This window comes from Puma concolor, chromosome B4 (genome assembly GCF_028749965.1).
Source record: "Puma concolor isolate L17-30 chromosome B4, mPumCon1.1.hap2, whole genome shotgun sequence".
Taxonomy (NCBI): Eukaryota; Metazoa; Chordata; class Mammalia; order Carnivora; family Felidae; genus Puma; species Puma concolor.
This window is the reverse complement of record NC_141673.1, coordinates 72,297,524-72,324,107: the sequence shown is the minus strand read 5'-3', so window position 1 is coordinate 72,324,107 and position 26,584 is coordinate 72,297,524. Positions and strand designations below refer to the sequence as shown.

Sequence of the window (26,584 nt, the reverse complement as noted above, 5' to 3'; positions counted from 1 at the left end):
AAATAAATCTTTCGGGTTACTAAATGAAATATAAAATTCTCTCTGTTTTCTTCTGATTATTTTGGTTAATTTTCCTGGAGATCTATCTGTATCAAAATTTAAAATGTTTTTGTTAGATAAATGGTCTAGTGACATGGGGAATAGGTGAAGAGTTTTAAGCTAAAAAAACTGTTTTTTTCAAACGAATGGAATATTTTATTTCATTTAAAACAAATTTTTCAATACTTACTATGTTTCAGGAATTGGGATTTTGCTGGGATCACAGAAATGAACCTGATAGATGTACCATCAGTGACTTGAACTCCTATTCCAGTGAAGGTAAGAAACTAAAACTAAGTGGACAAATATTTATGAATTGTAACATCAAGGGAGGAAGTTTTTTTAAAGCAACTCAGGTAGAAAAAGTCTGTTTGGAGTCAGGGTATTGGTGGGGGGGGGGTTGAGGGGGGCTGCTTTCAGACAGTGGAACACCGTAGGATAAAGCCCTGAGGTGGAGAAGGGTTTATTTGAAAAAACTGGGAGTGGGGAGGGGGAGCCTCAGATAATGAGCAGAGAGTAAATGGCATGAGATGAGATTGAAGCGATAGCATGAGATTGAGGGACTGGATAATGTTGGACTTGTCAGCTGGGATTAGTAATGTGTGCTTTGTTCTGGGTGTAATGTGAAGCCTTTGCGTGATTAATCAATGTAGTCACATTGCCCAACTTCCATATTAATTTCACATAATGTAGAAGATGGATTGGGGGAAGGGGAAAACAACGGCAAAGGAAACCATGTTGGAGTCAGTTGCACCTGTCCAGGTCAGACATGTTGGCATTGTGGAATGGAGTGATAACAAACAGAAAATGGAGAAGAGTGTGCAAAACAAGATGTGTCCTTCGGGTAGAAACAATGGCATATGGAGATATTTGGGATGTCAGGAGTAAAAGAAAGGAGAAATCGAGAATGATTAAATATCTGACTTAAGCTACCACGTCACTGGTGGTGATGTCTACTGAGATGTGGGAAATGTGTGGGTTGGAGGGGTGGGTAGCAGTGGTGGTGTTGAGTAGTCGCATATGGCGAATCTGGGGCTCGGCGGAAGGGCCTGGCTGGACAGGCTGGTTGACTCGTTTGGTGATGGGGGAAGGCCCCATATCTAAGGCCCTCTGACAATGTATTTGTCTTCATCTTAACTATGCCTTTAAACCTGAGGAAATGCATAAAATTATTTAGGGAGAGAGATGAGGGAAAGAAGAAAAGTCCTCTTGAGACCAAGTTTGGGAACACCAACATTTAAAGGGTGCAGGGAGTTGGAGAACCTGGTGTCAGAGATTTGACAGGTGAAAGCCTGGCTGTACCTCTAATGTTTTGTCCCTAAAAAGTCCTGGGAAAAAATTACAAATGCATTGATAAGTCTGAATGATAGGTACATAGATGTCTGTTCTATTCTGCAGTTTAAAAAAGATGCTTAAAATACTACTTAATTTAAAACATTTAAACTTAAATTATGAAATGCTTTGCCAAAGTCATTCATAACATGGTAACATTAGATAGTAGAAACCTCACAAACTTATTTATTACTTAATGACACTAGTAAACCACCGCTATAAATGTTGGAACCGACTAGAACATTGAGGTTCTTGTAATGATAAATGATGTAGACAATAAAGCATAATATATAGGGTCACCTACTAGAGAAGTTTTCAAGTGACCTTAAAGGCCGGTCTCTGAAATGCATCTATCTTCAATTCACATTCACTCTATCCACTGTGAACCATAGGTTCCAAAGCAGGAAGGGATTGTAAAGCTATCTAACCTGTCACATCATTTTCTGAAGAAGAAATGGATTCTTTAGAGATGCTGGTGGTCTTGCTCAGTCTCACACAAGACTGCACATGGTTCCATGTAAAGACCCATTGGGGTGACATGCATCCAGCGACGGCTTTATGCTGTATTAGAAATGTTCATGTTAAGACCATAGGTTTAGTTTACATGAAGTTTGGAAAGGCTCAGTTGGGTTGTTCTATAACATAAGCTTTGATTTTAACACATCTCTGTGCTTATTGTTACTATTGTAGGCTGTGAGAAACTTTTCTACACAACAAATAATAAAAGGCTGTGAGCAAGCTGATTAAGTAACAAAGTACAGTAAAACCTTGGATTGCAAGTAACTTATTCTGCGAGTATTCTGCAAGACAAGCAAACTTTTCTAGTTTTTTAACTTGATAAACAAGTGAGGTCTTGCAATAGGAGTAGTACGTGATACCAAACGTCACATGATCACACCTGAGCCAACGGTTCTTCTCTCTCTCTCTCCCTCCCTCCCTCTCTCTCTTTCTCTCTCTCGCTGCGGGATTGTGGGTGATTGTCTCCAGTGCTCAGATGCTCTGTCTCAGGCTGTGGTACGGTGTTTGGCAGAAATCAGTGGTTTTTCAGAACGTCGGAAGGTGTCCACAACTGGCACTAGGGTAGTTTTTGTCACTTCGGGGCACCTGTGGACAGCCCTTGGCTTTTCCCTACAAGAGTAAGCCTAGGTAAGCTTTGCTTCATTCTAGGTCAGGCTGCCTGCAGATATAGAACCTTTCCTCTGCTGTCTTATTGTGAGTTCCATTAAATACAGTATATGAAAAGAGTTTATTAATCCTGTACTGTAGTCAACATCCATGAGAGCATATACAATGGCCCCCTTGCAGAAAAAGATCCCATTGAGCCAAGAGGTAGCAGTAATTCCATTAGTGATAGTGAAAATCATCCTACGCAATAACCTTCCTCCCTCTTGTCTCCCTCACACCAGCCAGGAAGTTTTTCAAAGGTAAGTGCAGGTTAATTTGTTCATTTTTCTTTATATTTTGTCTTTTCTTTATTATTTTGTATTATATTACAGTATTGTGATCATTTTTATATGAATAGTTTGGGGCTGTGGAATGAATCATCTGAGTTTCCATTATTTCTTATGGGAAAATTTGCTTTGATATACAGATGCTTTGGATTATAGGCCTGTTTCCAGAACGAATTATGCTCATAAACTGAGGTTTTACCTAAAACCTTGTATACCTGAAAAACAAGGATGATTAAATATATTACAAGGGATTTTTTTTGCTTTTATACAAGAATTCCTTATACCGTTTTCTTAAATAGAAGGTCTGCTAATATAGAAATGGCAAACAGATTTAATTAGGTGTGTCATCTCTAATTGCTACCTAGAGCAAGTTTTGAGCAAAGACCAAGCCTGGACTCACTAGGAATATATAGTCAGAGTTCTCCAGGACCAATAGGATATTATTTTTAATATACATAGAAATTCATTTTAAGGGATGAACTCAAGTGATTGTGGGGGCTGGCTAAGTGAGGAATCTGTAGGAAAGGCCAGCAGATTGGAAATTCAGGTAAGAATTGATGTTGCAGTCTTGAAGCAGAACTGCTGCTTCCAGAAAGCTCAGTCTTTGCTCTTACTGTCTTCAACTCATTGAATGGTCCACCCATATTGAAGAGGCTAATCTGCTTCACTCAAAGTCTATTGATTATAAATGTTAATCACACTTAAATACTATCTTCACAGCAGCATCCAGACTGTTGTTCGACCCAACACCTGGGTATCATAGCTTAGCCAAGTTGACACTTAAAAGTACCCATCACACTAAGAAAGAGGGCAATGAACATGAACGCCTGCAGTGTTTTAAGGAGGGATGAGAGGCATCATTCCTGCCATGTGTTTGCCATCCTTATCCTGGTTGTATTTAGATGTTCCTTTAGCGTAAGAAAATCCATTTTATTGACAAAACTTCAAAAATATTATTGCATGAAATGAAAAAAAATTAAGTCCTAAAGATTTTTAAATTTGGGAAGCAGGAAGATAAAGACTTTTTATCTCATAAAGAGAGTTTGCAATAGATGTACATTTTACTTTATTGTTGCATTATTTCTAAAGATGTTTTAAATCCTTCCCATCCCATTCCACCCCATTATATAATCCAGAATTTCAGCCCACATTGATTGTGGATCTCTCACTCACCTGAGTATGCTGTAAAGAGGTCTATGGTAGTAATACTTTTAGAGAAATTACTGTCTGGAATTTTCAGAAACTAACCACTACTTACAGTCCCAAGATTAAAATGCAAACTGTCAAAAAATACTTAATAATCACTTGATGGCTTCAGTCTACTATGTTGGCTTTAATCTTTTTAAGTGATATGACACATCATAAACTTCTGGTAACTTCATCAGTGTCTCATCTAATCTAAAGTGATGTGCTACAGCCCAAACAATTGTACTATTGTATCTAATAATGCCCACAGTTTGGGAAAATGGTGGGGGGAAAGTCTCATTTGAAAAGTGGCTTCAGTTAGAGAAGATTTGAAATAGGACTTAAAATAGTAACCTTTGTTATCAAAGCATCTTAATATAAGAGCATTAAAAAATCTCGGGAAAAATAAATCCTTAGAAGTAAAACAACAGTTACCAAAGGAATGATACTTGGACAATATTTGAGCAAAACCAAATCCAATAAGGATTTTCATTAGAGAGTTCCTTTTGTTCCCCTTGAAAATGTTTTACATTATTGAATATCACATGTCTCCCTGAATTTCTGTTTTCAGGCACGTTTCCTGCTAGGAACATATGGAAAGGGTAAATGTCTGGAGTAAAATTTAAATGATATTATAAACTATGAGAGAGGATCTTGAAGGATTAATGCAGTTGAAAGAGCTAAAACTATGTCTGCAGTTAGATTTAGACAACGATTTTGCTTATCCTATACTTTTTTTTATATAGAATATGGAAAAGAAAATGTAAAACGCAGACCTTATAAAATGCCGTTACTTTATGTGTTTACGTTTTGATGTAGGTATCAATTTACTCTCCTGCAGATGCTTAGTATTATGTTTTGAACACAGAAATTTCATGTGTATAAAACTGTAGAAAATTCTACTGGTGGACACTTATGAATAGGAAAATGGTTTCCGTGGAGAACTTTCACTCAGAACCTCAGTGCTGATTTGTGACACCCCCTACACCTGGGACTTATATCTCAGGAACAAACCGAAGCATGTGATTCTTAGACGTTAGAGGTGAATTTGAGAGTCAGGGCCCAAAGTCAGGGTAGATATGGGCAATTACCTCAGTCAATCAGGCGTAAAATGTGCTGTTAGTGTTTGGCTCATTTAGTCTTCAATTCTGTACTTCGCTGTGGTTGTGAAGACATGGCCTTTCTTTCCCTTCATGATGTAAAACTTAGACCTCCAGAGAACCAAAGGCACTAACCCGTTGCCTTCCTGTGCCTACTCTTGGTTCAGAATCATCACGGAGGCACAAGGAAGCAGCCAGTGTAGGACTTGGAGGCCAGGACAGATTGCATACTGGGGTGTGGCTGGCCAACCGGGGAGATGCTGATAATGACTCTGCATTTCGTCCCATGCCACACTGTAGGATACACAGGCTTTCAGCAGACCTCCCACCAAACCTGGTAGATAGGCGTATGAATCCTATTTTACAAATAAGACAGCTCGTTTGAATTACTTGCTGGAGATTTCAGGAGTTTAGACCTAGGCTTGGAATTCAGCCATGTCTCCAAGACCTGCTTTGTTTTCCTTATACTTTTGTTATTATTTTTGTTACTGAACCCAGTCTTATACATTTTGAGTTTATTTACCCAACTTGATAGTGACTTGCTCCATTAAAAAAAATATGACAAATTATATCCATCAGTGCTAGGAGACATTTAATATATCTCTGGCTTTCAAAACAAGTCATCAAAACATTAGAATTCTTGTCATAGCATCAGCTCACAAAGCTGAAACAGACAGGGTATGCTTGACAGTGGAGACGAGGGTCCTTTAAGTGAGAACCTGGAATACTCGGGATTGATTTGGTTGTACCACAGGCCTGAAATTGGTAGTCATTCAAAATTCAGGGCATATGGTCTGTAGGGCTTTTGCATACTCCTGGGTATTTATCAATTAGGATTCAGTGGCATTTTGCCTGTTCTCATTATGTAATTACATAAAAAATATTCCTTATCACAGGAAAGAAAAACCTAATTACTAAATCTTGATTAAGCCTTGTGCTAGAGACTAACCTCTTGACCAGTGACATGTGACCATAACAAAAGAAAGGCAAGCCGGAAAATTCATCAAGGGGGCTGACAATGACCAGCAAGCACTCAGCAACTGATCTTGGAAAAGTGTTTGCTCTCTCAGTGTTTTATTCTTTTCTAGCAAAAATGATTACAAATAATATTAGCACCTAAACCACATATATTGTTGACAACCACAATGTCTTTTCCTACATGTATATCTTGATTTTGCTATAAATCCAGAGCTCCTCAAAACATATTCTCGAAGAAAAGCTTTGGTGGCCAACAAATGGGTACCAACACATTTCCTTTCCTTTTGCTTCCTCTCTGTAGGGAGAGAGTGTAAGATTGCATTGGTATACAATTAGAGCATAAAGCACATTTCCATTCTTATTGAATCATATGTAACAATAAGCTAAAACTTGTTTTTTGGGTACTTTTATATTTAATCAAGCTAATATCACCAGACTAGATGTCTCACAAAATAGTTTAAAAGTTTATTAGACGTTTTTGCTGATAAGCCATGGTTATATTTATAATGAAAACTTCAGGTCTTGATGTGGTAGATATTTTTACTGTCTTTATTACTTTTAGAAGGATTTGAGGCCCAGAAAGGTAAAGGGAATTTTCCAATTTTTTAACCAAGCAGTATTGAAAACTGTCCCTTTTCACCATTTGGAATGTATACTTTCAGCAATCAAGTTTGCGAACTCATAATTTTCTTAATGATTTGTTACCTTTTTTGCATATTCAAATAAATTCAGGAACAAGTTGATTACAAGAAACTGTGATCCCCATGCTTCTAAAATGTTTTATTTCTACATGAAGGTGTGCACTTTCCTTTCCTGTGGTTATACTAAGTGGAAATGTTCTTTGTAGTTTCAGCTCTTCTAAAGGTATGTAGGATTAAGACTTTCCTGAAAGAGTTTTTTCTTGACCATCTTATGGAAATTAGTCTTTCCCCTCCCTGCTCTGGCAATTATTTTGTTTATTCTGACTTCTGGTTTACCACACAAGAATGAAAGCTCCACAAGGAGGGATCGTGTCGGCTTTACTAACTATGGTTTCCTCAGTGACTGTGGTTCAATACTTGGCACATAGTGGGTGCTTAAGAAATACCTGGAGATGGAATGAATGCATGAGTGAGTGGATGTATACAGGCATCCCAGGATCTCGAATGTGGAATTCTGTTCCCATTGGCAGCTGGAGGCTGAGTGACAAATAACAAATAACAACAGAAATCCAACAGGCAGTTGCTGTTATTATAGCCACTTTCATTTATTAAACTTGTACTATATGCCAGATCCTGTACTATATGTTTTACTTTTCATTCCTCTCTATAGTACTAAGGAGATGATGTCTGCGTAGGAGAGAAGGCAGAGAGGAAAGAGAGGAACAGAGCTATTAGGTAGGTATTTCAGGCATAAATTATGCTATTGGCATTTGGTATATTTAGAATTTAATTGTTTGTGTTTCTTTGATGATGGAGAAATAGTCTTTATCTTTTTTAGTATTTGAAAAAAAAATTAATGTTTATTTTTGAGAGAAAAAGAGAGAGAGAGAGAGAGCGTGATTGTTGGGGGGGGGGGCTGCAGAGAGAGAGGGAGACACAGAATCCAAAGCAGGATCCAGGCTGTGAGCTGTCAGCATAGAGCCTGACGCAGGACTTGAACTCATGAACCATGAGATCATGACCTGAGCTGCAGTCGGACGCCTAACCGACTAAGCAACCCAGGTGACCCATCTTTTTTACTATTTTAAATTTGGGCCCTAAGAGAATGAAAGTCACAAACTCATTGTCCTCTGGAATATCTTTCCACAGAGCTAACTAGGTGCCAATCGCCCATGTCAGTAGTATCGGGTGATTATACCCAAGCTCAGAGTTCAATTGGCAGAGGGAAGAGGCAGGTCAATGACAGCCCATGTGTGTCTACCAGATGAGCCATGCAAATTGCAACTTCTGCTAATCAGCCGGCAGTCCTGTGTGGTGTATAGAATTAGTGCGGTAAGAATCTTTGCTCAGAGAGGCCATATAAGAGGGTGAAATGTATGCAACTTACAACCAAAAGCCATTACAGAGTCATGCCAGAGAGAGCTTTGCCACTCCCTTCCCCATTCTACCCCCAGTCCCCACTCTGGCATATAGGGGCAGGAGAAAATTCAGAGACAAATTGCTTGTGATGAGAAGTGACTGCACATAGATGGGATTTGAATGTCAGGATGACTCTATCCTTTTGATCATATAAGGAACCATAAAACCAGTTGGGCCTTAGGATGGAATTCTGACACTTGAAGTACATTAATACTTTTATTTTTTAACTAAGCAATCTAAAGACCAGACACATACATACATTGTACTGTGTTTCTTGGCTAGTCACCTTTGTCTTAAATCAGAAGATTAACAGTCTCTTTCTATACAATGAACTAACTTACCTATAATTCTCTGCAGTTGTTAGTTTGAAAAAAGGTAGATAATAAGATCAAGGCTAAGAGACACATAATATTTCATCTTACTGTCAAAATCTATTATTTAAATAATTGGAAACTTCTGAAACATTGAAATAAAAGTAGTCCCCAGGGGAATAGAAAGGATTTTTTTTTTTTACAGGAAGAAAAGACAGAAAAAGAAGGAAATTGGATTTTGTGTGATAATGACGTGTCAACGTACATTCATCTCGTGTAACAAATGTAGCACTGTGGGGAATGGTAATAGCAGAGGGTATATGGGTGTACTTTCTCCTTACTTTTGCCATAAATCTAAAACTGTTCTAAAAGATATAGTCTATTTAAAAATATAAATGGATGAGTTTAAAAGAAAATCTGTACGTGCAGCTAGGATATTGCAATGTTTAGGTTTTGGGTATTCATATTGATTACCACATCCATATTAATAACCACACAGAGTGGGGAAACCTGACCATTCAGGCTACAGCCACTCCTTCCATGTATGCCCCTTCCTCACAGGGCACTTACCTTACCACTTCTCTGAGCTACACTCCCATATCAAAATTTCATTTTGCTCTTATATATGAAAATATACTTTTGAGAGTAGTCCAACGGGATTATGCTTGAGAGTTCTGAAAGAACTTCTTTCTGTTTAAAAAAAAAATTCCCTATGAAGATGAAAAGGTCTAAAGATAATTGTGAATCTAAAACTAATCAAGCTGGGCCTCCATACACAGGGAACCCCGGTAGAAGCCTTGGGAAGTTCAGTTCCCAAGTTCCCATAATTGGTGGGATATTCTCATCAATTATGGTGGTTCTGTCTGTACAACCCAGAAGAGACTTTCAAGGCCTGATTAACCTGGTTCCACGGAATTTGTAGATTAGAGCTATGTTTGTTGTGTTAACTTGTGAACTTCTTGCTTTGCCTGACGTTTCTCCAAATAAGAGTGGGTTTGGTAAGGTGAGAAAATGCATGGTCTCTTTTTCAACTGATTTTAATGCTGGTTTTCAACTCTATGTCTTACAAATAGTGATCCCTTTCTCTATAAATTCTTCATTCCAAATTGATTGTTACCATGAGAAACCCTCATGTTCATTGGGCAGAGTTTGGAATGAGGTTCATGAGCTGTTAAAGTTGTAAATCAGGAAGTACAATATTTTACCCTTTTAAATTGGCCAACGTTCTGGGAAAGGACATACCAAATGGCTAGGGCACATTACAACTAAAACAGGAGATTTGGAACACAGGCAGACCTCATTTTATTGAACTTGTTTTGTTGTGTTTCACAAATATTGTGTGTGTGTGTGTGTGTGTGTGTGTGTGTGTGTGTGTGTGTGTGTGTTGTTTTGACAAATGGAAGGTTTGTGGCAACCTTGCATTGAGTCTATCGGTGCCATTTTTTAACAGCACTTCCTCACTTTGTGTCTCTATCATATTTTAATAACTCTAGCAATGTTTCAGTATTTTTCATTACTATACTTGTTATGGTGATCTGTGATCAGTGACCTCTGATGTTACTATTGTCATTGTTTTGGGGCACATAAATTGTGTCCATATTAGATGGTAACCACCACTTTGATCATTCAGCAGCCATCAACATCGAGTCAAGACGCTCCACCAGCAACAAGATTATGAATTGCTGAAAGTTCAGATGGTGGTTAGCATTTGTTAGCAATAAAGTATTTTTAAATTAAGTTATATACATGTTTTAAGACAATGCAAAATTAATAGTCTATAGTATGTTGTTAACGTAACTTTTATATGCACTGGGAATCCAAAAAAATTCATTTGACACACTTTTTTGTGGTGGTCTGGAATTGAACCCACGGTATCTCCCAGGTATGCCTATATTACCAACAGAAGGAAAGATGAATACTACCCTTTGGAAACTCTGTAATTTTTTCTTTGTGAATTGTGATGTGCAGCTCTTGAAGTGAATTCAGAAATCCAAGTTATTGTACATATTGTTAAATAATTTTATTCCTTGTGTATTAAGAACGCTAAACATTTAACAATGAATAGTTTCAGACATATTAGAATGTCTTTCTCAATTATCTGTTCTAAAATAAATGTCCACTCTCCCTTTAAGAATTTCAAAAGCACACTTTAGCCTATTGACTACATATATAACCATTTGTGAGATACATTAAAATTGCTTTGGGAACACTGAAACATCAGTGTCATAATAAAAAATCAACTCTGTATAAAAGGCACTGATTAATATAGCTTTTCCCCCCTTAGCTACTGAATGATTTATCAACTATTTATTGGGCCTCAGAAAGAAGTAAATAAAAATGGAAAATAATAATTACCCCCACTGAGGATTATTAGTTACCAGCTGACTTTCTTGAACCCATTACCTTACATAATAAAAATTATTCCTACACCGTGTGTCTCTCTATAATCTGTTTGAAAGCATATACTTACACAGTTATCTTTTCTAAGTAATGGTCTCATGTTTTTACTGTTGTTCTCAAAAATAGAGCATACAGCAGGAAATTTCTATTTCTGAATGTTATTACATAAAACCATTTTTTTATTTTATTTTTTTTTTTAAATTTAAATCCAAGTTAGTTAATGTATAGTGTAATAACAGTTTCAGGAGTAGACCATTTATAAACCTCTTTCAGTTGATGCTGTTTTTATTTAATTGTTACTAAGAAAACATTTCATCTAAGATCAGGAACAAGACAAGAATACCCACTCTCATCACTCCTATTCAATATAGTACTGGAAGTCCTAGCTAGAGAAATTAGGCAAGACAAATAAAAGGCATCCAAACTGGAAAAGAAAAATTGTTTCTATTTGCTGATGACATGACTTTACATAAAGAAAATTTCAAAGAGTCAATAAAAAAAAAACTATTGGGATTAATCAATGATCTCAGTGAAGTGGCAGGTTAGAAAATCAAGAGAGAAGTCAATTTCATTCCATTTCAACTAATGATAAAACATTGGAAAAAGAAATAAAGAAAACTGTCCCATTCACAATAGCACCAAAAATAACAAAATACTTAGGAATAAATTTAACCAAGGAATGAAAAATCTGTTCAATGAAAACAATAAGACTTTGCTGAGAGAAATCAAAGACACAAATAAAGGGGAAGACTTCCTGTGTTCATGGATCAACAGAATAAATTCTGTTAAAATGACCATACTACCCAAAGCCATCGACAGAGTCAATGTAATCTCCATCAAAATACCAAAGACATTCCTCACAGAAACAACAACAAAAAATTCTAAAACTTGTGTGGTACCACAAAAGATCTTAAATAGACAAAGAAGTCCTGAGGGAAAAAAATAGCAAAGCCAGATATATCCCACTCTCTGATTCCAAACTATACTACAAAGCTGGAGTAATGATGACAGTATATTAATGGCACAGAAGTAGACACATAGACAAATGGAACAAAATAGAGAGCCCAGAATTAAATTCTGGCATATATAGTCAACTAATATTTGACAAGGGAGCCAAGAGCAGCCAATAGGGAAAGAATAGTCTCTTCAACAAATGGTTCAGGGAAAACTTCAACAACTGGTGCTACAGAACAATAAAATTGGACACCTGTCTCACACCACTCCTAAAAATTAACTTGAAGTGAACCAAAGACTTAAACACCTAATACCATATAAAACTTCCAGAAGAAAACAGAAGACTTGTAGAAGAAAGGAAGCTCATTGATATTGGTCTTGGCAATGAGTTTTTGGATATGATGCCAAAAGCACAGACAACAAAAGCAAAAATCAACAAATGGGACTACATGAAACCCAAAAGCTTCTGCACAGGAAAAGAAACAACAAAATGAGAAGATAGCCTACAGAATGGCAGAAACATTTTGCAAAGCATATAGTAGATAAGGAGTTAATATCCAAAATACCAAAGAACTTATACAACTTAATAACATAAAACAATTGATTAAAAAATAGGCAAAAGAACTAAATGAACATTTTTCCAAAGAAGACATCAAAATGGCCAATGGGCACATGAAAAGATGCTCAACATCACTAATCATCAGGGAAATTCAAATCAAAACCGCACTGAGATATAATTTCACACCTATTAGAATGGCTATCATCAGGAAGACAAGGGACACAAGTGCTGGTGAGGATGTGGTAAAAAGGGAACCCTTATATACTATTGGGAATATAAATAAGTCCAACCACTATAGAAAAAATGTGGCAGTTCCTTAAAAATCTATGATCTATTCAGCATTATTTCTAGTGGGAAATATAGGAAAGATGAACTTTTGTAAACTTCCTGGAAAAGGTGGGAGTTGAGTTAGGCACTGATAGATGGGCCATGTTTTAATCAGGGGAGCTATAGATCTAGCTTCTGCTTTACAACTAGGGAGTTATTATGGCAAATTTAATCTCAGGTCTTGGATTCAGTCTAGAAGTTAGTGCTGTGTTATATTTTAATTTACAACTATTAGGTAACTAGGCAAGATTAGGTTTAGAGAGTACACTGAACTTAGGAACTTAGATGTAAATGGCTTTCAAAGGGGTTCCTGTTCATAAGCAAAATTTATTTAAAGTTAACAATATAGGAAAGTAAAAAGTTGTAAAAAAAAAATTGAAAATGCTATCAAGGCAAAGGCAAGCAGCAAACCATTAGGGAAGCCATTAAAAATTTAACAAAAGGGAAATAGGGATTTCACCCACCAAAGAGAATAAAGTATCACAGATATGACTGATATGTTATGAAGCTATCCCAGCAAAGGAGGTTGGATGGCTCCATAGAGCTGTTTCTGATTCTTTAATCCTATTACATTAATCATAAATAATGTGTGTTTATAAAGTAGTTCATGTTGCATTTTATTATACTTATGATGGCCATGTCTACGGTGTACTCGTACAAGGGAGAAAACTGAATGAGAATACAGAAAAAAATGGGGGAGAAAATTATGGAGCACAAAAAAGTTTGGTTGGCATAAACGCCATCAACCATCTTTTGAGGAAACAACCATCACTTCAGTAAATAATCTTGGGCTGAGAAGATTTGTTATAACATTTATGCAGAAAAACATTTCTCACCATCTATTGTATATACAGAAGGTAAGCACTTTAGCATTCCGAAGACCCTTTGTAGATGCCAATATAAATCCGACCTAGACTCTGCCTCAAGAATCTTATGGTCTAGTAGGGGAAATCTGTCAAGAATATGGGTACTTATGCCATCATCATGATCCAGTTAAATACCATGGGGTTTCAGAGGAGGGAAGTTAAGTTCTTAATAGCTGGTTTTATATTGGCATGAAATAGTGTTCTTTTAATCGTGGTTAAATGTCTTCCATCTCAAAATACATTGTTATTTTGCAACAAAAACTTAAGTCTTTTTGTAATAAAACTTTTTACAACAGACCCCAAAATAAACCCCTTCCTTTAACCTTGTGTCCCCCTCTAGGTATTTTTCTAGATTTCTTTTCTTCTGCTAGCAAAGTTCTTGAAAGGAAGAGTGTTTAGTTCCTTTTTCCACAAACTTATCTAAAACCAATCCACTCCACATCATCTACAAATGGACTTCCACATCCACCACTTTATCTGTGATCAGCGTCAAATACGTCAAACTGTTTTGAGTCCCTTTATTACCTTCCATGTCTTCTGCATTTAGTCCCTGATTTCTTTTTCCTTGAAACTGTTTCCTCCCCTAGTATACTAGATTTTCCATTCTGGTTAACGATTTCTTTTAAGTCTTCATCCCACATTTCTTTTCCTCAGCCAGTCCCTTAAATGTTGATGTGCTCTACAGATTAATCTTTGGATCTTTCAATTCTTTCTCTCATCACATTCCTCCTGGCTGAAATCCATTCTTACAGCTTTTTTTTTTCTACAGATAACTATGTCTCCTACAAATTGTTCATGTTCTCCCTTCCAACAATGTAGAAAGACTTTCTGACAAAGGACTATATTTTTCAGACCAAGCCCCCTTGAATCCAAGAGAGAGCACAAGACCAGTTTGTGACAATAGAATATGAGGAGAAAGGATAAGTCATTTCTGGGCCATGGAATTAAAAAAAAAAAAGACAACTCTTCTGACTTTTCCCATCTTTCCCTGGGAGAAATGGACCTAGACAGTGAAAGTAGTGGAATCCATAATAAGCATGTGACTAACTACCTGCCAGGAACATTTACGATTAACATTTATTGAATCAAAAAAAGTTCCATTGTATTAAGCCACTGAAATTTGGGGATTTATTTATTGCAGTAGCTAACATTAATATATAAATTGGTGACTTGAAGTGTGATGCTATGATTTGAAAACTCGAAATATGTGAAATTGGATGAGTATTTGGGTAGTGGGCAATAAGGAAACCAATATAAGAGTATGGAAAGATGATGGTAAAGTCCCACAGTAGTAAAATATTTGGTAAAACTGTTGCCTGTAATAATTTGGAAAACATCTAAGACCCCTATCTATAGTTGTAGGAGCAAAGATTGGGAAACAGAATATTAGTACTGTTTGTTGATTGTCACTGGTTGAGTTTAATAGAGTCTGAGAAGAAAAAAATTAGGTCAGACAAATAAGAATCATACGATCAATAAATAAAAGAAGTAGGGAGAGTTCTGAAATACGGAACATCTCAAAAGTGATAAACCGTTACTACATTTAGACCCAAATAAAAAAGAAATAAGACTTTGAAAGGTTTTGAGAAGATACAACACTGAACACAAATCCATGAAAGAAATTGATAAATCTGGACTTCATTATAGTTAAAAACTTATACTCTTTGGAAGACATGGTCAAGAGAATGAGAAGAAAAACTGCAGATGGGGAGAAAACATTGGCAAAAGATATACCTGATGACAGACTATTGTCCAAAATATATAAAGAACTCCTAAAAATTCAACAATAAGAAAGTGAACAACCCAATTAAACAGTGGGCAAAATATTTGAACATACACCTCACCAAAGAAAATATACAGATGGAAAATAAGCACATGAAAGGTGCTCAACATCATACATCATTAGGGGATTCTAATTAAAATGGTGAGATACCACCACATACCTATTAAAATGTTGAAAATCCATAGTACTAACAAAACCAAATGCAGGTGAGGCTGTGGAGAAATAAGAACTCTCATTAATTGCTGATGGAAATGAAAAATGGTATAGACACTTTGGAAAAGAGTTTGGCAGTCTCTTACAAAACTAAACATATTTCTACCATAAAATCCAGTAGTATTTCTCCTTAGTATTTACCAAAATGAATTGAAAATTGACATCCATAAAAATTCCTGCACATGGATGTTTATAGCAGTTTTATTTATACATACCAAAAATTGGAAACAACCAAGATGTATTTCATTAGATGGATGGGTAAATAAATGGTGGTGTGGATGGTGGAACATTATTCAATGCTAAAAAGGAATGAGCTATGTAGCCTTGAAAAGGTATGGAAGTGAAAGTGGAGATATTACAACTGATACCACAGAAATACAAAGAATCAAACAGACTATCAACAATTGTATGCTAACAAATTGGATAGTCTAGAAGTAATCGGTACATTCCTAAAAACATACAACCTACTAAGACTGAATCACAAAGATATAGAAAATATGAACAGACTATTAACAAGGAGACTGAAGTATTAATAAAAAAAAACTCTCAAAAGATATATACCCAATGCCAGATGGCTTCATTGGTGAATTCTGCCAAATTTCAAGAAGCATTAACACTAATCCTTTTCAAACTCTTTCAAAAAATTGAAAAGGAGGGCACACTTCCAAACTTATTTTATAAGTCCAATATTATCTTCATACCAAAGCCAGATAAAGGCACTACAAGAAAAGAAAATTACAAGCTACATCCCCAATGAACATAGATGCCAGAATCCTCAATAAAACATTAGCAAACTGAATTCAATAACACATCAGAAGGATTATATACACTTGTGGTGAGCATAGCATAATGTAAAGACTGGTCAAATCACTATGTTGCACAGCTGAAACTAATGTAACTTTGTGTGTCAACGATACTTTAATATAAAAAAGGGGTCATTCACCATGGTTAAGTGAGATCTATCCCTGCAATTTGGTGCAGGCTAAAAAATTAATATACAAAACTCAGTTATGTTTCTATACACTAAAAACAAGCTATCTGAGAAAGAAACTAAAGAGAACAATATCATTTATGAAAGAATGAAAGGAGTAAAATATTTAAAATTCAATCTAACAAAGGAGGTAAAAAATCAGTACACTGAAAATTATAAGACCTTGATAAACTGAAGACACAAATAAATGGAAAGATATGTCACGTTTATGATTGCAAGATTTAATCGTTGTTAAAAATGTCCATATACCCAAAGTGGTATCCAATTTCAGTGCAGTCTATCAAAATTCCAGTGACATTTTTTTCAGAGGAATAGAAAAACACAGTCCTAAGATTCATGTGGAACCACAAAAGACGCTGAATATCCAAAGCAATCTTGAGAAGAATGAACAAAGCTGGTGGCATCACACTTTCTAACTTTGGGCTATATTGCAAAGCTATAGTAATCAAAACTGGATGGTACAGGCATGAAAAAGACATATCAAGCAAAGGAACAAAATCAAGAGCCCAGAAATAAAATCATGCATACATGATCAACTATCTTTGGCAAGGCTGCCAAGAATACATAATGGTGGAAAAGATAGTCCCTTCAATAAATGGTGTTGGGAAAACTAGATATTCACATGCAAAAAATGAAATTGGATCCTTATGTTACACCATACATAAAAATTAACTCAAAATGAATTAAAAACTTAATGTAAGACCTGAAACCACAAAACTCTTAGAAGAAAACAGGGAAAAAGCTACTTGACATTTTTCTTGGAAATGACTTTTTGGATAGGACCCCAAAAGCACAGGCAACAAAAATAAACAAGTGGGACTATATTAAACCAAAAGCTTCTGTACAGCAAGACAAACAAGAAAATTAAAAGATGACCTACAGAATGGGAGAAAATATTTGCAAACCATGTATCTGATATGGGGGTAATATCCAAAATATATAGGGACCTCCTGCAACTCAATAGCAACAAACAAAAACTCTGAAATAACCCAACTAAAAAGATAGGCAAATTACCTGACTAGACATTTTCCAAAGAAGACAAACAAATGGCCAACAGATACATGAAAGGTGCTCAATATCACTAATCAGGGAAATGCAAATCAAAACCATTGTGAGATGTTACCTCACACGTGTTAGAATGGCTATTATTAAAAGAGATGACAAGTGTGGAGAAAAAGGAACCCTTGTGCACTGTTAGTGGGAATGTAAATTGGTGCATATGCTAAACAGAAGGAAGGCTCCTCAAAACAACCCTATTTCTGGGTATATATTTAAAGGAAATAAAATCAATATCTCAAAGATATCTGCATTTCTGTTCATTGCAGCATTATTCACGTTAGCCAAGATTGGAAACAACCTATGTGTCCATTGACAGATGAGTACATAAAATGTGGTATGTATTCTGCAATTTTATTCAATATACTGCAGTATTATTCAGTCATAAAAAGGAAGAAAATTTGCCACTTATGACAACATAGAGGGCATTATGCTAGGCGGAGTACATTAAACACAGAAAGACAAAATACTGTATGCTCTTACTTATATGTGGAATCTGAAAAAGTCAAACTCTTAAAACCAGAGAGAAAAATGGTAGTTGCCAGGGGCTGGGTTATGGGAGATATGGGGAGAAGTTATTTAAGGGTATAGACTTTCAGTTATAAGATGAATAAGTTCTGGAGAGCTAATGTGTAGCATGGTGATTATAATTAATAATACTGTACTGTACACTTGAAATTTTCTTATGTTCTCACCACACACACACACACACACACGTAATTATGTGAGGTGATGGATGTGTTAATTTACTTGATTGTGGTAATCACTTCACAATATATACATATCTTAAGTCATTACATTTTACACCTTAAAAGTCATGTTGTACAACCTAAATGTATACAATTTTCTACTTATCAGTCATACCTCAGCAAAGCCGTGGAAAAAAAAGAAAAGATAGGGAAGAAATTTATGTGCATATTGCTAAGTGAAAGAAGCCAATCTGAAAAAGCTCATATTGTATGATTCCAATTATAAGACATCCTTAAAAAGGCAAAACTATGGAAACAGTAAAAAGTTCAGTGGTTCCTAGGGGTTAGGGATGAGGGAGGAATGAATAAATGGTCAGAGTACAGAGGATCCTTAGGGCAATGAAACTATTCTGTATGATAATATGATGGTGGATACATGTCCTTATACCTTTGTCAAAACTCATGGAATTCACAACACCAAGAAAGAACTATGGACTTGTAGTGATAATAATGTGTCAATGTATATTCACCCATTATTACATTGGTGCCACTCCGTTGGGGATGTTGATAGTGGATGAGGTTGTATGAGTGTGGGACAGGGATATATAGGAATTCTCTGTACTTTCAGTTTTGCCATGAACACTGCCCCAAAAGAATAAAGTCTATTAAAAATGATAATAAATAAAAAAATCTAGTCATAATTTGTTAAAGAGAGGCTATCAGGATAATAGTCCCATTAAAATTTCTTATAAAACGAAAGAGCCCATGATGGTGGTCATTGTCTTAGGTGGCCTTACTTAGGTGGCCTCAAAGTACCCGTGTCTAAGTTGAGGGAAAGGAAGGATGGTAATAAAAAGGCTGAGTAGGATATACCTAGGAAAAAATCTTTGGGTATTTTTGCTTCCATGATTAAACTGACTACCTAAATATGGGGAAGTCTTAGCATCATGACAAACATAATATTTAAATGGATGGTACTTGCTGGAGCCACACTAACATCTCTGCTAATATCTCAGTTTCTTCCAACTTACTCTTCCCCTACATCCTACATCCTTTTCCTAGCCTTTTGTCTAGAGTATACAACCTAAAATAAAAATGTTGGTATCTCCAAAAAAGAGAGGACTTGAAACGGATAAGTAAGATGCATATTTAGTTTGGGCAGGCAAATTTAGTTTGGCCAAAATAATCAAATCCTGTGACTCTAAAACTACCACTGCATTCTCGAAAAGAAACCAGCAGGAAGGAGCTGTAAAAGCTGTGCAGGCACTAAAAAGCCCCAAAATCCATTTCAAATGTGACCATGGGGGACAAAGGGCAAAAAAACAATCTCCCAGAGATGGAGCCAGGAAATCATTGCTATAGAGTGATGAATGCTGTGTGTCTCTGATCCTTTTTTGTTTGTTTGTTTTTTGTTTTTTTCCTGAGTGGAAGTGTTCATTATAGTCTTTCTGTCCCTGTGCCAACATTATCTATTGGGTTAGGGCAAGGGAGAAGGGAGATAACTTGTCTTCAAGTACATTAGTTGCTGGATGATAAGGGATGATATTTGAACTTGCTGGAGAAGACTATGTGTCACTCAGAGATCCTGAAACTGGAGCTTGAGGAAGTGACAATATTGGACCATGTGGTGTCTTCTTTGGAGACAGAAAGTGTGTTTGTAGTATGCTCATGAATTTGGTGGCTGGAAATTTGGGCTTTGGCTCTCTATCAAAGATTCATGCTCCACTTCCATAATTGTATTAGCCAGGGCTTTCCAGAGAAACAGAATCAATAGGAGGGTGTGCATGTGTTTGTGTATAAAATAGATTTATTATGAGGAATTGGCTCATGCAACTATGGAGTCCTATTTATCTCAGATACCATGACCTAATATGATGGATCATCTCCCTCTGACTATCCTCATAGTTTCCTAACTGGTATGCTTGCTCCTGTTCTAGTTTTGTTTGTTTTAAATACTTCCTCCACAAAGTTGCTGTAATGATTTATTGAAAACATGGGTCAGACCACAGCACTCTACTGCCTAACAACTTTTAATGTTCATCAACGATTTCATGATTAAATCCAAACTCCTTAACATGCATACAATGCTCCCTCTAATGTGCTCCCTTTAAAACAATTCAGCTTTTCCTACAGTCACTTCTTACCTAAAACATGACATTGAATCAATAGTTCCACTGCTCGCCGTTCTGTGTTTCACCTTAGATCTTCTTTGACTTTGCCCTCTTTCTCCTTCCTTCAAATAATCAGCTCAGTAAATTATTATTATCGCTTAGCTTAGGTAACGCTTTTTCTCAGTCTACTATCCTCCCCACTTTCCCCCTCCACTCACCTGTATTAGGTATCTTTTTCTTTGGCCTGGTAGCATCCCAAATCTACCTCTATCACTGCACACAATTTATGGTTTTATGAGTATCTGTTGCTGTGTCCGTCTGCCCTCATTAAGTACAGTTTCTAGAGGTAAGAGACTACATTTATGTTCAATATTTTTTACCTACCTTTTGTGGCACACAAAAACTGATTTAAGTGCTAGAGTCTCTGACTGACATGATTCCTTCCATCAAGGAGTTTACCCTATAGAAATGAGATTTTAAAATAATAAGAAACATAAATAAAGAAGGTATTTTAGAGATTAATAAAGACTGAAGAAAATAAAACAATATGATAAATGACAGGGAGGGGTATGCTTTAGATAGAATGGTCAGCAAGGGCATTTGTGAAGAATCAAGTTTGAGCTAAGCCTAAAAGTATGAGGATTGTGACGTGTTAAGAAGCGGGTGAAAGTTCTAGGCAAGACAGAGATTGCTACAAGTTGGTTTTAGAGAAGAGACTGAAACTTTTTCTAACTGAAGGATCTGAAATCCTTTATACTGAGTTGTAAATGACAAATACTCAGCTTAAAAAATTATTGCTCTTAAGTAAAACTAAAATACTTGCTCCTCTTTTTGTAAATATTTCATTATCCTCCCCTGCACAGTTAGATCCCCTCATGCTGAGGACTTGGGAAGGAATATGGCACTTGACTGCATCTTGAGGAGCCCTAAAGTCAATGGTTGTGTGGTCATTTCTCCAGAGGGAGGCGGCAGAATAGACAAGAGAGGGATAGGATGAGAGAAGATACTGTGGTTGGCTGAGCACTAGGCTGTAATGGCTAAAGAGATGTTTAATAGTCAATTTTGATTTGACCGCACTTCTGAAAGGCAAAGGCCCTCTGTCACCAAGGTCATTAAAAGTTTCCACTCTGCTCACAAGAAGTTCTCATGGAAGTGTCTCCTGTTGATTTACGAACTTATATGTGTGTCCCGTTTTGGTAAAAATCAAGTAAAGGGGCTGAGTTTTGGGAATGTCTGCAAGTCATAGAACAGGAAACAAGAATTCATTGGAAGCCACCAGAGTCAGCTGGAAGGTACCATGAGATTCCTCAGTCCATGACTAGAATTTACAGAAATGTAGAGAGAGACTTGAGACAAGTCTCAAACTTTGAGGAAAGTTTGGAGCTTGAGCTTATCTTATTTGGATCTTAAAGAAGTGAGCGATTCTATGTGATGTCTTCATTACATAAAGCGTGTGTTTTCTAACACAAATTAAAATGTTAAGGGATGGCATTCCTTGTTTGAAATTTGAAGCACACAGTTGAGTCAGACATAATGTAGGGTGCATTTCAAAGGACTGAGAGAAAGAATACGAAAAAAACTAAAAGGAATATCTAGATAGGTCACTGGAAGGAAATGGGGAGAAAAAAAAAGTCAAAAACCTATTTCCCCAAGATGCCCTTAAAACTTTCCCCTTCCTTGTTCCTTTGCTCTCTGCTTTCTCTCTTTGGCTGTGCCAAGCCTGCCCAGCCCTGGTGGAGACTGTCGCTGCTTACTGGTATCCACTCCTCTTCTCCTTTCTGGGCATACAGCTGCACCACCTTTCCTAGTGCCCTTGCACTAGGTCAGATCATGGTATTCAAACTAGTGGAATGAGGGTAGTCTTGGCTTGACCATACACTATGTCCTCTCTCTTCTTCCAACTTCATGGATAGAAAGGAAAGTTGAGGGGATACTGTCTTGCAGAGCTACTGATTGGGGACATCTGCCTTAGATTTTATGTGAATGATGAGCTTTTGTGTCAAGCCACTGATACCTTGTTTTTGCTTTTATAGTAGCAATTGCTGCTGTGACTTGATGTAACAGCCGGTGCTGACTCTCTCCACCTCCTTCTCCCTCTCCCTCTCCCTCTCCCTCTCCCTCTCCCTCTCCCTCTTTATTTTCCATCTGGTTGAAATATCCATTTGGCTCATATGACTTTTGGGGGAGGTGGAAGGGGACAGGAAAAGGGGCTGAGTTTAGAGAATGGCTGTATGTAGAAGAGAAAAGAATTCAGTGGATACTGGAAGAGGCATCTGGAAGTTACCACGAGACTCCCCAGTCTCTCTGTCACACTTGATAAATCTGAGTTCCATGCTATCGCTGCTACCACCATTCATTACCTTTTAGCTATGTGCAAAGTTGCATCATCCCCATCACAGGGCTTGAAGATTTGGAAGGTTTGATTTTAAGCTAATTGAGGGCAGGGACTACACCTCTTTGCAGCTTTATATTTAATTAAAAGTTTTTTCAAAAGAAGATATAACTTGACAGGCTTCATGAAATTTAGGAAAGCATTAGATCTGCCTCCAAGATACTGATAAAAAATATTTAATTTGAATCATTGAATAAAACCTAATAAATTTTTATCCTATTATGAGTACACTGTTAAAATATGCTTATATTTTGCAAGGTCAAAACCACCCATTTTCTGCAAAGGTCTTGATGTCAGCAGTCCCTGCCAAGGTCACAGATGCATTGCCTCAAAGAACTTATGTACTATCTCTGTTATTATACACTGTGGGCTGCTTACAACATATTTTAAGTTCTGTAGTTATTTTTCAGGGCATCCATATAGACAAGATTCATTTGAAATCCTTTAACACATTTTCCTCATACGGATGTTACTGTTACAGTCCCTTGTGAGAACATGTGTTGGTTATGTTAGAATGAGACTTCAAGTAACAAATTGACTTCCTTTCAAATGCTTTAGAAAATTTTAACCCTCAGGAATAAAACCCTAATTAGGTGGTTAAGTCTCAGGGAGTAAGTGAAAATAGACGAGGGGAAATTTTCCAGCAGAGGTCTCCCCTTCTGGAGACCATCCTGGGGGAGTTGTCAGGAAACCACTATACTCCCCTTACAGTCCTCCCAGGTCCCTGCCACTGTCTGGTGGTAGTGTTAGGTAAAGCGATCCTTAGATTCCTTAGATGGGGAATGAAGGGAAGTGGGCAGTGGGCCAGTAATTCTGGGAAGCAAAGTATGGGAATGAATGTAGGATAGGCTGTTTACAAAAGGGAGAGATTTAGAGGAGATAAACTCAATGGCTATTGTGACCAAGGGCAAAGAATTAGCTTAGCTCATTCACAGTAAATGTTCTATTTTAGACCCAAAAGATCACATTAAATCAGATGACATCTTTACTTTTGTTTTGTCCCTCTGTAAACTGGAGTCTCTCAGACCTACCCTAGCGCATGCTTCTATGTTCTTAATATGCTTTTATATCTGTAATTCCTCACACAGTATCTCATTTTATCTTTATAATAGCCACCTGAAGTGGTGGGACAGACTCGGTATCAACAGTTTATGAATCAGCAAAGTAAATCTCAGAAAGCTTACGGGTATATTTTGGAAGGTATAAGACTAGGAAGTCTCAAGTTTGGGTCATTTGCTTCTAAACCTCATGATTAATACATAATATGCTCTTTATAGCCTACAAATCTCTTGATGATCTTGTTCTTTCCTTCTCAGGTGTTGTATTTTATCACTTTCTCATTTTGTAGTCTGTAATTCAGTCATGCTGAACATCTTCCAGTTCCTCCCTTTTGCCACAGTCTCTCTCACCTACTTTTTAAATGTTTATTTATTTTGAGAGAGAAAGAGAGAGAGAGAGAGAGAGAGAGAGAGAGAGAGAGCGCTGATCACTCCGTTCTCTGCTTCTGCCTTTAACATACTGGCCATCATTTTGTCCGATTAACTCTTAGTCAACCTTCACATTTCACCATGTATGTCATCACTTCCTGGGAACCTTTACTGACCAGTCCCCTCCATAAAAGCCCCCACAGTGCCTTGTTTGCCCTCCATCTTCATATGTGTCATGCTTAATGTATTGTAATTTTATCACCCACTGGTCTATGAACTATGTGAGAACAGTGGACCACATCTGTTTTATTTAGTGTCTGGCTTACAGTATAGTAAGTGCTCAATATTTATTCTTTGACTGACTGAAAAGGTGAATGAGTGAATGAATGGGTGTGTGTTCCCTGTTCCTTACTCAAGTGTACCTTTTCTTCCAGCTAGTTTCCAAGTCTCCCTTATTATTTTCTCAAATGTTTTAGCAAGCTAAGAATAACAGTTAATATGAGTTAAGGGTGTGTCATACATTTATAAATACAAAGTCTGTCTAGTCACTCTGTGGCCTTCTGAAAGTAGATCTTCTGGGAAGACCAGACGTCACTTTGAGTGAGGAGAAAGAAAGAATACAAAGATCCCACTTTGCTACTTTTCTGGGTTTATTTTTTTCTCACCACCTATTTTTCAGCCTTGGATTCCAGTCACTTCCATTTTTAGCCCATTCATCAAGGTTTGCAAATATTTTCTGTGAACCATTTGTTACCTATACAGAACTAACTCATAGGTCAAAATAACAATAAAAATGCAAATTTATAGGAGTATCACATTATGCAGAAAAGGTTATTTGAATTCTTAGTCTTAACATAATATAATTTTAGACTTTGCTGAAATCAATTCCCTTGAGATTTTTCCATCCAAAAGTTCTAGAAATTCTTTGTTAGATTTCTCAGTCCTGATGTGCAACTTTGAAAGCTTGGGCATACTCTGGCAGGGATTTTTTAATCCAAAGGGATAAAAGCTTCTTAAAGGTTATCTATTTTGAAATATGTCCAAGTTTTCCATGAACGAGCTACATAAAATCTTGCCATATGCTCCTCTTCATACTGGTACATCTGAATAGAGTAAGATATTTATAAAATAATCTAGGTTATTCACAGATTGATGAAAGTCATTAGTTTCTGAATATTTGGATAACTCAATATCTAGAATTGTTTGATTTACTTAGAAAAGCGAAATGTGGTTAAAACAAACCTATATGGTCTTATATCATGGGGCCTTTTTTTTTTTTTTTTTTTTTTTTTTGGCATGGAAAAGGTCTGGAGAGCAGCTGGCTACCAGCTGGAGCCTCATACTGTTTTATTGAAGTGGAATTGGGGCTTTAACAAGCTTAATTATAACAAGACTTCACCTGCCTCACAGAACCCGTTAACCACCCCCCCACACCCTTTTTAACACATTGCTGGTTGTTTTGAAGGCTGTTTTCAATATTTCCATGCAGACCATATTTGATCTGAAAGCTTTATAGTGATACTCTTGATTTAGTTACAATGGCATAAAAGGGTAAATTAAATCTAGCTACTTTTGTGTAGGTAAGATCAGGACTTGGAGATAACGGTGTTATCTATAAACTTTATTTAAGTGATAGATTTGGTTTGGTTAGATCTTCTGTTTCAATGAGTTGATGAAGGAACCATGTGTTCGTATCATTGGTCCATGTGTCCTGAGGGTTTACCTTTCTTTCACTTCATGATTCTCTTAAGCATATTATACAGTGTCAGCCTCACATTGGATTGTAAGCACTTCTAAGTACTTCCTAATGTAGCTGATATAGATCCCAGCACGCAACTGACACTTAGGAAATACCATTGATAGCTTAATTTACTGGAAGTCGATACAGATTTGCAAAAAAGATTACTAGTCACGTATTTAAATATTATATTATAAAGTCATGGGTTTTTTTTTTTTTAGCATGGACTGCTAAATGATGATTAACCACTGCTACTTCCTTTGTGTTGTGTTTTTAGTGTATAAGCAAATGATATTTAACCTCTTTAAGATGATGACCTAGGGGAGAGTTTAGACAGAGATTTAAATTACCTTTGAAACATTAAGAGAAAAAAGTGATGAAAATCTTTGGTTGGTGACAATAGTAATAATATAATGTGAAAATGTTGGTAAAAAGTAATAATCCCCTGTTGCTTTTTGTGCTAAAAGATTTCAGGATCCTAGGCAGCCTGGAAAGGCACAAGGCTACTGGATAAATTAGATGTTAGCATAAAATCAGCGGGTTGACCTTTTTAGATTTATGTTTATAGCTTTCTTGTCAATAAGATAATTATATTTCTATTTTTCAGCAACACTTGGGATTA

The 26,584-nt window shown here is 36.6% G+C and overlaps 1 long non-coding RNA gene across 1 annotated transcript in view; it reads left to right on the top strand.

Annotated features, from left to right (window-relative positions):
* The first annotated feature begins 235 nt into the window (after positions 1–235).
* Positions 236–26,584, top strand: part of LOC147579215 (uncharacterized) — a 182,145-nt gene continuing 155,796 nt past the window's right edge. The window contains exon 1 of the long non-coding RNA XR_015253142.1: positions 236–318. This is a non-coding gene — a long non-coding RNA (uncharacterized LOC147579215). The remainder of the gene's footprint in view (positions 319–26,584) is intronic.